The sequence below is a fragment of the Nilaparvata lugens genome, chromosome 8 (assembly GCF_014356525.2).
Source record: "Nilaparvata lugens isolate BPH chromosome 8, ASM1435652v1, whole genome shotgun sequence".
In the NCBI taxonomy this organism is placed as follows: Eukaryota; Metazoa; Arthropoda; class Insecta; order Hemiptera; family Delphacidae; genus Nilaparvata; species Nilaparvata lugens.
This window is the reverse complement of record NC_052511.1, coordinates 36,567,091-36,581,830: the sequence shown is the minus strand read 5'-3', so window position 1 is coordinate 36,581,830 and position 14,740 is coordinate 36,567,091. Positions and strand designations below refer to the sequence as shown.

Sequence of the window (14,740 nt, the reverse complement as noted above, 5' to 3'; positions counted from 1 at the left end):
CAAAACTACTAAAAAAACTCCAGACATACACATACTCTGCTTCAGAAACTTCGAGTGTGATTTTTTAAAAGCCACTTCTCAATATCTGGAGGATCCGTACTGCATTGCTGTTCTATGATTGGTTGTTGTCCGAGACTATTATGTCTTCTTGAAGACATAAAATTGTCTTCATATTGTCATATTACAATCATATCTTCATATTAGTCACCCACATTTCTGGCAATGGGGGGAGCCCAGTGTGAGCAAATCAAGTTTGAAATTACCCGTTAATTCATTTATTTAGAAATGATTATTTCAGATACGGTATAAGAATAATTGAAAACGGTTTTCGAAATTTTCTTCAAAAGCACTGTTAAGATAATAATTATTATGAATAATTGAAACAATGAATGATATTTCATCTCCATACTACTACAAAATTATTTCATTCTTGAAAGTAACTATATATTTGCACGTTTCGATGAATGATACTCCCACCTTACAACTACTACACGGAAGAATCTTTCTCATACCTTCCGCGAAACGAACTTCCTCATATCTCATTACATACATGAGCAGACCACTACCCTAAATATTTTGTATTCCAGGCGAACAGTTTGGAATACGAACAGTTTCCCATACCTCGCAACAAACACGGGAAGAAACCGCACTACAATATTTACTTTCATTACTTCGTGCATTTGTTTGTACAGTGAAGTCGTACGATAATTATTTGAAGTGAATACGAGAAGCAAGCATGCCTCACCAGACATCGTACGACACATCACAGGTCTGTGAAGACCCAGGGGAAATATTCGCATCCTAAGACAACTCACTACTCAAAACGATTCGCTTCTGCTCAACAATTGCTTCGAATGAGTGCATACGACCTCCTTACGTCTTTCATTTTCTCTTAGAAGTTTCTTCTCTTCATTCAATCTTGTTTGATCGTTTCTCTCGCTTCCTCACTCGTTCCCTCATGCTTATGATCACGATGTCTTTTATTTTCTCTTAGAAGCTTCTTCTCTTCATTCAATCTTGTTTGATCGTTTCTCTCGCTTACTCACTCATTTCCTTATGCTTATGATCACCATGTCTTCCATTTTCTCTTAGAAGCTTCTTCTCTTCATTCAATCTTATTTCATCGTTTCTCTCGCTTCCTCACTCGTTCCCTTATGCTTATGATCACGATGTCTTCTATTTTCTCTTAGAAGTGGCTTCTCTTCATCCAATCTTATTTGATGGTTTCTCTCACTTTCTCACTCGTTCCCTTATGCTTATGCTCGCAATGTCTTTTATTTTCTCTTAGAAGTTGTTTCTTCTCTTCATTCAATCTTATGTGATGGTTTCTCTCACTTTCTCACTCGTTCCCTTATGCTTATGATCACGATGTCTTTTATTTTCTCTTATAAGTTGTTTCTCTTCATTCAATCTTGTTTGATCGTTTCTCTCACTTTCTTACTCGTTACCTTATGCGTATGCTCACGTCGTATTTCATTTTGTCTTAAAAGATGTTTCTCTTCATTCAATCTTGTTTGATCGTTTCTCTCACTTTCTTACTCGTTACCTTATGCTTATGCTCACGTCGTATTTCATTTTGTCTTAGAAGATGTTTCTCTTCATTCAATCTTGTTTGATCGTTTCTCTCGCTTTCTTGCTCGTTGCCTCTACAATATTCTCCTCTCAGTTATCATTATCACTAATTCATCTGTGCATCTCTATCCTTATCTTCTTCTTACTTCTGAACTCTTCCTTTTTTTATAAGTAGTTGGCTCTATTTATTCAATCTTTTTTGTTCTTCTCTCTCGCTTTCTCTCTCTTTACCTATCTTCAGCTCTCTTAACCAATCTTTTCCTATGACTGTATTCGGTTGGTTCAGTTGTTGGTTGTATTGTAACTTTTGCCAGTGTTATGATTTTGTTTCTATTGTATTGTTTGTATTTTGACTTTTGCCTATTACTGCATTGTATATGTTTATTGACAATAAAATATATCTTATCTTATCTCTTTAGATCTTATATTGTCTCTTTTTAACTTTATTAATCACTCAGACCGTTTTGATAGCAATTCTCTCTCGTACTCTTCCTATTTCTATACATAAATAGCTCTCTTTATTCTAAAATTTTCGTTCTTCTCCCTTGTTTTCTCTCTCTTTACCTCTGTCATTGTATCTTTTCAACTTTATTAATCACTCAGACCTTTTAGGTAGTAATTCTCTCTTGAAATCTTCCCAAATCTTCGATTCGTACAGTATTTTGATCAGAAGGATATTCTTTTATATCCTTTTCAGAGTCAACAATTAGTTGTTGACACATGGCCGACTTATGTAGTTATATTACAATATTTTATCATTGTTATTCAATTCAAATTTCATTCTGATTGATCATGTTTCATACTTTGTAAAATTCGAGGAATAATTAGCTATACTGTCATTAATGTAAATTAGTGTGTAAAAATATTCTAGCATATATGAATAGATAATCTAATCTGATATTTCTCTTCTTCTCAACTGATCTCTCTCTTTACCTCAGTCATTGTCTCTTTCCAATTTTATTAATCACTGAGCCTTATTTGATAGCAATTCTCTCTTGCTACCTGCTTCTCTAAATCTTATATTTATCTTGCTATTAGTTTCTCTCTTCTCACTTCTTCTCATTCTCCTTTCCCATCCTTTTCCTCTCCCATTTTGTCTGGAAAGTTGTCTCTCTCACTAATTCTATTTATTTCATTTCATTGTCTCTACATATTCTATTTCATTGTCTCACGTTCTAGTTTCTTATAACTTTCGAACTTCTCACTCTTTTTCATCTTCAATCCAAGCATTCCATCCTTTTCTCACACCACATTGAATTTGTGACTTAATCCTATTCTCAATTATTGTTACTTGTGAGCATGTCTCAATATTCTCTATATTTGCTTTGATCTTTCAAGGTTCTCTCTCATTTTCTGCACCTCTCTCTAGTTTCTTTTTCCAAGCCTCAAGTTGTCTCCTCATTTCACTTCCCACTATTCTTGTTCCAAGCTTCAAGTTATACCTTAATGAAGTAATACCGAAAACATTCAAAATATTAATATTCACAACTTCACAAAGAACTGCGAACGTCACAAAGTTGAAACTGGCAACTCAATGGACTAGTGAAACAGTAACTCACAGTACTAAAATTTACCAAGTCCTGGAAAGTCTGGATTCGGTGCTTTACTACGAACAAAAACGACTGTATAATAAAATAGAAGCATAAAACTGACATTGTATAATATTAAAAAATGGGGAGGAAATCTCCAGTGCTAATGGTTCAATGAGCTTTCAAGATTACACTGGTAATTACAGTAATGAAAAGCTAGAAAGATAACAAAGAAGGAAACGGAAACAATGAAGAGAGTAAGAGGAGGAGGGGGAGGAGAAGGAGGAGGAGGAGAAGGAAGAGGATGAGGAGGGGGAGGAGAAGGAGGAGACTGATGTTGATGATGAAGAGGTGGAGAAAGAGGTGGAGGAGTAGGAGTAGGAGGAGGAGGAAAAGGAGAAAAAGGAGGAGGAGGAGAAGGAAGAGGAAACTGATGATTTTTCAATTTCAATTTCAATTTTATTGATGTCATGCATTGAACAATAATACAATATTGACACAAGTCAAATACATAGTCACAATGGTAAATTACATTGTAAAAAATATTAAGATATTTAAATAACAAAAAATAATTCAATTCCAAGAAGACAAATCATTTTAAAAATTTCTCAATTCAAAAATTCCAATATACTGTAAAAGGATTTTTCGATCAGCCAATCCTTCAACTTAATCTTCAACAAAACTTCAGAGTCAATCTCAGATATAACAGGTGGGAGAGAGTTCAATATTTTCCTGCTCATGTGATCAGGACTACCTTGGAAAAAAGACGTTCTATGAGCATCTAGTCTCAGAGCATTCCTAGACCTCGTGTTGTACCCGTGTATATCTGATCCTCTAGCCCAGGAAGCTCTATGTTTGAGTCCATGTAGTGCAGCCTCGAGTATGTATAGACAGGGAAGCGTCAGAATTCTTGCACTTTGGAACAGTGGCCTTCAAGGGTTTCCCCAGCATCATCCTGACCACTCGCTTCTGTGCCTTGAACACTCTGACCATTCCAGTTGATGAGCCCCACAAGATCAAGCCGTAGGTCAGTAGCGGTTGAAAGTAACCATAATAAGCCGAGAATACTACTTTCTTGTTCAGACTCGTCGTTAATCTTGATATCGCAAATGTTGCCCTACTAAGTCGCTTCACAACCTCGTCCACATGATGATGATGATGATGATGATGATGAGGAGGAGGAGGAGGAGGAGGAGGAGAAGGAGGAGGAGGAGAAGGATGAGGAGGAGGAGGAGGAGAAGGAAGAGGAGACTGATTATTATGATGATGGTGATGATGATGATGATGATGATTATGATTATGTTTATGATGATGCCTATGATTATGATTATGATTATGATGATGATGATGATGAGGAGGAGTAGGATGAGAAGGAGGAAGAGGAGTAGGAGGTGGAGCATGATGAGGAGAGGGAGGAGGAAGAGGAGACTGATGATGATGATGATGATGATGATGATGATAATGATGATGATGATAATGATGATGATGATGAAGAGGAGGAGTAGGATGGGAAGGAGGAAGAGGAAGGGGAGTAGGAGGTGGAGCATGATGAGGAGAAGGAGGAGGAAGAGGAGACTGATGATGATGATGATGATGATGATGATGATGATGATGATGATGATGATGATGATGATGATGATGATGATGATGATGATGAGATGATGATGATGATAATGATGATGATAATGATGATGAGGAGGAGGAGTAGGATGAGAAGGAGGAAGAGGAAGAGGAGTAGGAGGTGGAGCATGATGAGGAGAAGGAGGAGGAAGAGGAGACTGATGATGATGATGATGATGATGATGATGATGATGATGATGATGATGATGATGATGATGAGGAGGAGGAGGAGGAGTAGGATGAGAATGAGGAAGAGGAGGAGGAGTAGGAGGAGGATGATGATGAGGAGGGCGAGAAGGAGGAGGAGATACAAAAATTAAAAAATATGAAAGGTCCATAGAAACTTATTTCAGCTCCTTGTATAAACTATCGGCCTTTCAGTGTTGATTATTGTACTCGACAACAGCTTTCCAAGTTGATTTTCAGAATCGAAACTTATAAACAGCCGACTCCATTATAGCTCAACAACATTGTTGGCGATCTTCAGAAGGCCTTCCAATAATCCCCGCTGAAAACGTGAACGGTTACGCTTGAAATTATTATGTAGGAACCAACTTTTGAACTTTGCTTCGTAAATTTGCTCCAAGTTTAACAACAACTTCGTCAGCTATTTAAGTTTGCCGGATGTTCAAAATGGCGGACAATGGCTTTGATCAACAGGGTAGGCTCACAAGTGGACTTATTTCTATACTTCTAGGGTGAACGGACTTTGATCATAAAATTGGATGATTATGAGTTTTGTGTTGTAACTACCTAACTACCAGTCTTAATTGGTGATTATTTTTTGTGAGAGGATGAAGTTTACGTTATGAGATGTGAGTGGAAAAGTCGTTATGTTCGGATCCAGAGTTGGTAACAGTAATTTTAGCCCAAACAAGATTCTGGTATTATTGAAGAAAAGAGAAGATTTTCTAAAAATGCAGACTTGTTTCAATCCATCTTGATATCCTTGGAAGTTTGGGTAATTCAGTTTAGTTTACTCTGATTGATCTAGTATTTTTCTTTAGTGAACGACTCCCTCCTATGGTTGACCACTTAAGGAGCTAATGGTACCCTTAGCCCCCCTTATGGGTGGATAACTTACCCTTTATGGGATATCATTTTTACGAATTCTTAATCACTTATTTGCAACAGTTTGGAACCCTGATTCTGTATTATTAGAATAATTATTATAATAATGATCTATCATAAATCATAATAGATGTAGATATACAATCAATACTAGTATTTCGGAGAACAGTAGAACTCGCTACACTTACTAAAATCACTACTCGCAACACACTCTCGCCTTTTCGAACACAAACACACATACAAATTGGATTTAGAGTATGATGATATATGCAATAGGATCAGTGGAAGACGCTGAGAAATAGAAGTTCTTTATACTTTAGAGCTAGGATTCACGGTTGAAGGGATAAAAAAATTGAAACTTGATATTTGGGACTATTATAGGAAGATATTTGAATTTCAAAAAGTTGAAAATTTTGAACATGTAATACATGGAATAATACCGCATTGAAGCGCTGAGACGAATGAGCCCAATTCGAACCTAATCTGATGAAAGAATTGAAAAATTAGTTTGATTTTTAAGGTAAAATTCCCGAATAAAGGGCCGTCATCTTGAAACGGGGACCTTTCTCTACAGAAAAAAATTGAAAACTTTTTTGAGGAATTCTATTTGTGAACAACATTAGTTCGATGACAATTCTGGTGTGAACGTGGCTTTAGAATGTATATACATTTTATATCGTAGAACATGGAAATCACATTTTAGAATTGATATGATAAACCATATGTTTTCGTTGTCATTGATTCATTCATAAATATCAAATGTTGTTGATCCGTTACTAGTAGAAAGTCATGTTCAATTTTATTTGATTAGCTCTACAAATGAAGAGTTTACTTATTTCAATTTAATCAAATAAAATTGAACATGACTTTCTACTAGTAACCGGATCAACAACATTTGATATTTATGAATGAATCAATGACAACGAAAACATATGGTTTATCATATCAATTCTAAAATGTGATTTCCATGTCCGATTCACCCCCTTGTCCACATACAGAAATTCCCTCTATCTCAAGATCAGATGGAAACTTTGGAATTGTTGAAAAATGAAATTGCTTCCGCGGTACTGCTCTTTGTTGATGAAAATGTACCATTCATAATTGAGACAGATGCATCAGATTTTGCAATTGGTGCAACATTAACACAAAATTCTCGACCAGTAGCCTTTTTCTCACGAACTTGTCCCAAAGTGAAACCAGGCATTCAGCTGTTGAGAAAGAAGCCTATGCCATTGTGGAGTCTATAAGAAAATGGAGACACTATTTACTACGAAAACAATTCACTTTGATCACTGACCAAAAATCAGTCACATTCATGTTTGGCACTCAACACAATAGAAAAATAAAAAATGAAAAGATATAAAGGGGCGCCTAGAATTATCTGAATACAAATTCAACATAGTCTACAGACCTGGAAAAGAAAATGCACCAGCTGATGCACTCTCTCGTATATGTATTACAGCTGGTTGTTCAACATTGAACTCAGCTTGGCAAAATACCATGATGAACTTTGTCACCCTGGTGTAACTCGTTTCTACCACTGGCTCAGAATGAAAAATCTCCCTATACTGTAGATGATGTAAGGAAAATTTGCTCCAATTGTGCAATTTGCTCTGAAATAAAACCACAGTATATGAAGACAAAAGGAAATCTCATAAAGGCAACAAAACCTTTTGAACGAATTAATATGGACTTCAAAGGACCCGTACAATCAAAACAAGAAATAAATACCTACTGGTGATGGTTGATGAGTACTCAAGATTCCCTTTTGTATTTCCTTGTCCAGACATGACTGCGAGAACAGTCATAAATTGCCTGGTCTCATTAATATCAATGTTTGGCCTTCCAAGCTATATTCACACAGACAGAGGAACATCCTTCATGTCAACTGAGTTGAAGAGCTTTCTTGGCTCAAAAGGGATAGCAACTAGTAGATCAACGCCTTACAATCCGAGAGGGAATGGTCAAGTAGAGCGATATAATGGAATTATATGGAAAGCAATAACACTAGCTCTAAGATCACGAGGACTTGATTCAAATCGATGGGAGGAAGTGTTGCCTGATGCACTTCACTCTATTCGATCTCTTTTGTGTACTACAACAAATTGCACCCCTCATGAACGAATGTTCCTACACATGAGATCCTCAACAAATGGACAGTCACTACCATCTTGGCTAATGAGCCCAGGACCAGTTTGGCTGAAGGAAATGAACCGAAATTCAAAGCAAGATTCATCAGTAGAAGAAGTTGAATTGATTGAGGCAAACCCAGAGTATGCTCACATTCGTCGCCCTGATGGACAAGAGTCCACTGTGTCGCTCCGTCATCTTGCCCCTAAGATAACACGAAAATCTAGCCGGGTAGAATGATATGATGAACCATATGTTTTCGTTGTCATTGATTCATTCGTAAATATCAAATGTTGTTGATCCGTTACTAGTAGAAAGTCATGTTCAATTTTTATTTGATTAGCTCTACAAATGAAGAGTTTACTTATTTCAAGAATCCATGTAACCAGGATAAATTGGTTCATCAAGAACTTATCAGAGACAAGAGGCAACATGATTGAGCTTTTCATAGTTTTTGTTGCCTGGAAAGAGTTTTTTGCCTCTAATTTCATCCAGCATCACGATATTATTCATCTATTTTCATTTTATTTATTGCTAGAAGACATGCACAAATTCACTTTTTGCGTAGTTGAGGAGTTGATATTGTGGTAATTATCCATATTGAATGAAAAAGACTAAGAAATTGTCAAAAAGCCACAGATTTATTGATACTTAGAAAGACCGGTTTCGGTTATTACATCATTGTCAATCTCTGATAAACTCAGTTCTCGAGTAATAACGTTTCTCAGAGATTGACAATGGTGTAATAACCGAAACCGGTTTTTCTAAATATCAATAAATCTGTGGTTTTTTGACAATTTCTTAGTCTTTTTCATTCAATATGCACAAATTATTTGTTGCTAGAAAACATATAAACCAATAATAAAGCGATAAAACATTCTACATACATAAAATGACATGACGAGCAAAATAGTTATAACGAATGATTAATTGAACTCAACCCAGCGGAAAGAAAGAAATAGAACATGCAGGATGTATTAATTTATGCGAAAAGTTGGCAGTCTGTGACAGCCAATAGCAATACAGGGATGAACAGGTGCTTGTGATCGATACGCAAAATGTGCAAACAAAGGGGGGTCTCTGGTTACAGGGCACTCATCCACAAATGGAAATTGTCTCATTCGAAATATTGCTGGTCGTCAAGTTTGAGAGTGAGTGAGAGGGGAGTAGAGAAGAGGAGGGTGTGCGGAATGGGATAGAGAAGGATGAGGAATGAGAGGAACAAGAAAATGATGGATGAAACAGGGAAGAGAGATTTAGAATGAGACAAACAAGGCAATGGTTGGTGAGAAGAGGGGAGAGGGATTCCGGATGAAAGGAACAAGGAAATGTCAATGAGGAACAGGGATACGAAATTATAGAAACTGGGATATAGGGAGAAGGAACAGGGAAATGAGTGGAAGAAAGATGGAAGAAGGATTCGGAATAGAGGAACAAGGAAATTGGTGGAGGAAAGAGAGAAAAGGCATTCGGAAAGAGAGGAACAAGGAAATGGCAGAAAGGAACAGGGATGCAGAATGATGGAAACTGGGATATGGGGAGAAGGAACAGGAGAATTGCTAATTAAGGGGGGAAGAGAGATTCAGAATCAAAGGAAAAAGTAAATGGTAGGTAGGAACAGGGATGATGGAAACTGGGATATGGGGAGAAGGAACAGTGAAATGGGTGGTAGAAAGAGGGAAGATGCATTCGGAATGAGAGAAACAAAGAAATGGGAGAGGAAACAGAGATGAAATGATAGAATCGGGATATGAGGAGAAGGAACAGGGATATGAAATGAGGGGAACAGTGAAATGGATAATTATCGAGAATAGAGGAGAGAAATGGATAATTGATAGAGACAGATGAAAAAGGACGGAATTGTTCAGAAAGGATGCAATAAGGATTGGGTGTGGTGGATTGGGTGTGGTTGATTGGGAAGCGGAGGTTGAAAACATAAGCCGAAGAATATGAAAATGATAAAAAGGAAAAATTAATACTACCCGAAAGACAGTGACAGAAAAGATAGGAGACAGTACGAAAGTTGAGAAGAGGACAAAAAAATTGATTTTAAATGAATGTACATTACTAGACAGAACATTTAAATTCATAATTCTTTATCCCTTTTTTGTGTAGTTGAGAAGTTGATATTGTGGTAATTATTCATATTGAATGAAAAAAAGACTAAGTAATTGTCAAAAACCACAGATTTATTGATACTTAGAAAGACCGGTTTCGGTTATTACACCATTGTCAATCTCTGATGATCAGAGAAAAGATTATTTTTCTATTATCTAATAATAATCAGGAACTAATAATCTACTAATAACTATCAAATAACTATCTACTAATAATTTATCAGAGAAATAGATTATCAGAGAATAATTTATCAGAGATTGACAATGGTGTAATAACCGAAACCGGTCTTTCTAAGTATCAATAAATCTGTGGTTTTTGACAATTTCTTAGTCTTTTACATTCAATCTTTATCCCTTATTGATTCATACAAGTACATCATCAAAAACGATAGGGAGCAAAAAAAAATTTTTATTGGGTTGGATTGTTACTACATTCTATATACGCAATGACATGAGTTTTTCCGATATAATTATTTTCAAAATAATTTGAAATCGAGAATTAAAATAATTGAGAAAGAGAGTTTTTGAAATTAATAGTTATCAAGGGAGAGGAACACACCTCAAAGAGGTGTGAAGAGAAGACGAGGATGTAAAAAAGAGAAAAATAAGCAAATAGATGGAAAGAGAGGGTGAACCAGGAGAGGACAATGACAGGGGTTTAATAAACAAGGGGAGAGAGGGAAAACAAATTATGTTTATTGAGAAGAGCTGAGTATATAGTTCATATTTAGTGGACAAGATATGGTAGTCGATTTGCAGATTGAACAGCATGAACTCAGTATATCTCTCTATTTTTTCTCCCACCCACTCCATCTCTCTCACTATATCTCTCTCTTTTTCCTATCCCTCCTACTCTCTCCCATCATTTCTCTCTCCTACCCACTCCACCACTCTCACTATATCTCTCTCTTTTTCCTATCCCTCCTACTCTCTCTCTCGCACTCACCCTCACTGCCACTCTATCACTCTGCCACTCTATCTCTCTCCCCCTCACTTACACACTCTCTCTCTTTAACACGCTATCTCTCTCTCTCTCTCTCTCTCTCACGATATCTCCTCTCTTCTCCCTGTGTAATTCGCAATATGGCTGGTGTTTGATAATGTCACAGCCATACTGCTGATTAAAATGTGTTTAATGACTGTTGCAGCGTCCCCAGATGGGTTCACCAATACCCATTAACGTTGCTAGGACACTCAGCATAGGGATCGAACCGGTGCAATTTGATTGTTTATCTAGTGGGTAATGGAAAGAATGTAATTGGAAAGGATTGAGATGAGTTAAATATAATTGCAAATTGGAATTATTGTTTATTCATTCTAATGGAAAAATAATAATTACTGATTGTAGTACAAGGCCAAGAATAGTATAGTATATAGTAATAGCTATACACTATCCTTGGTACAAGGCATCATAGGAGCAGTGACAGAGAAAAAGTTATTAGAGCCTTCAGACAAAATGAAATCGAATCTATAGTGTGGTAAACGTTATAATGGCAGTATTTGATTAACATTGGTGTTGTTACCTTTGTCTCTCATTCGACAATTAATTGAAGAAATATTCATTCTCAATCATAAAAATTTATTATTTAATCATTGAAGAAAATATATTCTTGACGAATGAAATACAGTATCCTATACGATTAAACGAGCAATTTCTGTTTATATATATATATATATATGTATGTGACCGTATCTCGAAAACTGCTCTAACGATTCTCACGAAATTTGGAACAAAGTAGGTTTATGATATGAAAATTCGATTGCACCAGATTTCAACCCTGGGATAACTCGCTGAAGGACATTAAAAGAATAAATACGTCCTTGTAAAAACAGCTGAAAATTTTGTCGTCTGTCTATACCGTAATGGAAGTGAGTGAACGATTGTATATGTGGGATCATTCAGCTGATCTCACGTGAAGAAAAATTCAGCAAGAAAAACTTATTTTTGTTTATTTCTCTTTTTTTTTAGAAAACATGCTTACTTCAGAAAGTCCAAAATAGTAACTAGATGATGTTAGTGTAGAATAGTACATAGTACATTAACAAATATTGTAGCAAACATAGTATATCATTCTAAATCAAATTCATAGTATATCAATTTGTAATTGATGATGTGTTTGTTTTTTGAAGTGTGAATAAATTGTTATTTTGATGAGTGATAGTAGCTTAACCTAGATTTTGATTTCGAGTGTAGAATAAATTTCAAAAGGGGACAGTTTTGGGCATAAACCTGTTGTGTCTCCTCATATAACTTTAAGAATAATTGTACGACTGAGAAAATGAGTAATTTAATATAAACTATGAATCTTTCGTTACAAATTTTCTATGCTTTTACACTCCAGAGCAAAGCTCGGTCCCCCGATATTAATTGATTATTTAAACAAGATAATTGATATTAAATATGATACCTATACCGTCCGGTATCAGCCGGTATCTGCCTCTATAGAAGGCAGTGGAGTAGAATGGCAGAGAATCAGCAACACTGCTCTTCTATATTTCTCCACTGTCATCATACGTAAACCTCACTATAACTAATTCTCATTGAATAACTCGTATATATATTTTTTCTCCACTGTTCTCTCTGTCATCAATATAAAATATTGTCAAATCTTTTCCCCACATAAACCCTTCGTCTACTACTTGAAGATTTGGTTGTACGTTAAGTCCATTAAATTTAACGACCGTAAAATGACGTACCCTTACGGAAACATGATTGTGGAATAAGGTAGAATTGCTATTGCAGAATAGATAGATGCTAGAATTTGAATTCAAGTACCACTACTTTATCTGTATGAAACAACTAGGTACAATTTGAACAGAAAGAGGTAGTATCTATTATTAAGAACATCCAGACTAGCTAGAATTTGTATTTGGAACAATTTAGTATCAAGAATCTACATGCAATTTAACCTAGAGAAAGTTAATCACGGTGAAGTTTCGAATATTCAACGTTGCAAATTCCCATTCCAGTCTTGTGTAAACAGCCAACGACGTTGCTACCTACAAAATTCTATTAGCTGCACAATAACTGTAATCGCACATCGCAGTTATTCTCCTTCTCTTCTTTCTTCTTCTTCTTCTTCTTCTTCTTCTTCTTCTTCTTCTTCTTCTTCTTCTTCTTCTTCTTCTCTTCTTCTTCTCACCTCTTCCTCCTCCTCCTCCTCCTCCTCCTCCTCCTCCTCCTCCTCCTCAAACTTATCTTTTTCTTCATCTTCTTTTCCTTAATCTTTCTCTTCTTCTTCTTCTCCTTCTCCTTCTTTTCCTTCTTCTTCTACTTCTTCTACTGCTTCTGATACTGTAGCAGTTGATTTTAAACGCGATAAGCTTCACAAAGTAATTCTCTGTCATAATTTATCCAACAGTTCCGAATAGGGCAAAACTCATACTGGTGCCGAGCATCGCATTCCCTTTCCTATTTTGTTATCTGCGTTTCCACTCTTGAATTTCGGTATTTCTTATATTCTCCCTCTTCTCCATTATCTTCTCGTTTTGTAGTTTATACAAATGGAATGATACTTCTTCTCAATTTCCTTCCTCATATTCTATTGCAATTAATTTATCATCCGTCAGTCTTTCCTCACCTATATTCGTTCTGTTTCTCATGGTAATTTTTTAATAATAATTCTTTTCCACGTTTTCATTTCCCTCCAACATCTCCTTTTCTTCTCATCTGCCCCTCCTACTCTCCATTTTGCTTTTTCACTTCTCAATAATTATTATTGTAATAGAGAAAAGATTGCATAAGTAGATATGGTATACCCCATGGTATAGGGTGTTCAGAGTAAACACCAAATGTTCCAAATTTAGAGTATTTTTTTGTTAAATCAAGTCGATTTCTGTCGACTACTGTCTATTATTACTGTTTTGTTTGGGTGAGAGTGTAAGAAGGGCACAGTATGAGAGACTACCAGCGTCACATAGCTTTACCAAAAAGAACTACTAGGACTATCGGCATGAGTTGACAGTGAAATTTGAAAAATAAACGAACTATACTATGTGATTTATCTTCTATTATTCTACCTGCTCTCTATGTTATTATTCTCTCCCTTATCTATCAAGTAATAAGGAATGCATACTCGTATTCGAATTGTGAATGATTATCATAATATATGAGTTCTCCCACCCAATATTCTATCTCTTCCCCCAATTTTCGCACTTCTTTTCCGATTATTTCTTCTCTCTTTTTTTCTCTTTCTCCTTCATCCCCCACCCATCCCACAAATACAAACCTTTAAACCATGTTATAGAACGAATTGTATATATATATATATATTATATAAACTCATGTTATTTCAATTATCCATGCATACTGCTGTATATTAGGCTACTGAAAGTTGATAACCCAGATCTACTTTCAGCCTACTTCATTTTATTAATCAATTATTTGATCTTATCTACCTATATAATTATTTTACTCTATCAATTTTCTGTTTTTTTCTCTTTAATATTCATATTGATTAAAACTTTTACAATATTTCCATTAATAAATAAATCCTTAGTTTAAATAACGAAATTAACGTTTGGTAGAGAGTTAGTGGGGAGGATATTTTTAATATTCTTTCCGAAGAATGGACATTGATTTGTCCAAAGCTCCGCCAATTTATGTAGATGCATAACATATGATTATTTCTATAGTTATTATATTACAAACTGCTTTCATATTCATATACAGTTTCATAATTATTTCGTAGTCTATATATG

The 14,740-nt window shown here is 35.6% G+C and overlaps 1 protein-coding gene across 1 annotated transcript in view; it reads right to left on the bottom strand.

Annotated features, from left to right (window-relative positions):
- Nucleotides 1-14,740, bottom strand: part of LOC111049432 — a 390,770-nt gene that overhangs the window by 35,953 nt on the left and 340,077 nt on the right. The window lies entirely within an intron of this gene.